This window comes from Octopus bimaculoides, chromosome 10, assembly GCF_001194135.2.
Source record: "Octopus bimaculoides isolate UCB-OBI-ISO-001 chromosome 10, ASM119413v2, whole genome shotgun sequence".
Taxonomy (NCBI): domain Eukaryota; kingdom Metazoa; phylum Mollusca; class Cephalopoda; order Octopoda; family Octopodidae; genus Octopus; species Octopus bimaculoides.
The window spans coordinates 93713199-93713427 of record NC_068990.1 but is presented as its reverse complement, the minus strand read 5'-3'; positions in this window follow the sequence as shown (position 1 = coordinate 93713427).

Sequence of the window (229 nt, the reverse complement as noted above, 5' to 3'; positions counted from 1 at the left end):
TTGCTGTAAATAGGACGCTAATGCACAACATGCTCAAATCTTGTACATGCATCCTACCACTAAGTCAACAGAAGATTTACATCAATGATAAATATGAATTGATAATCCAATTTAGGTTGAAACCGAAAACCTTATCACTCCTACAATATCGTATACATATCAGAAATTGATATATATATATACATGCATATATATAAATTAATATATATATATATATGTATATAAATAT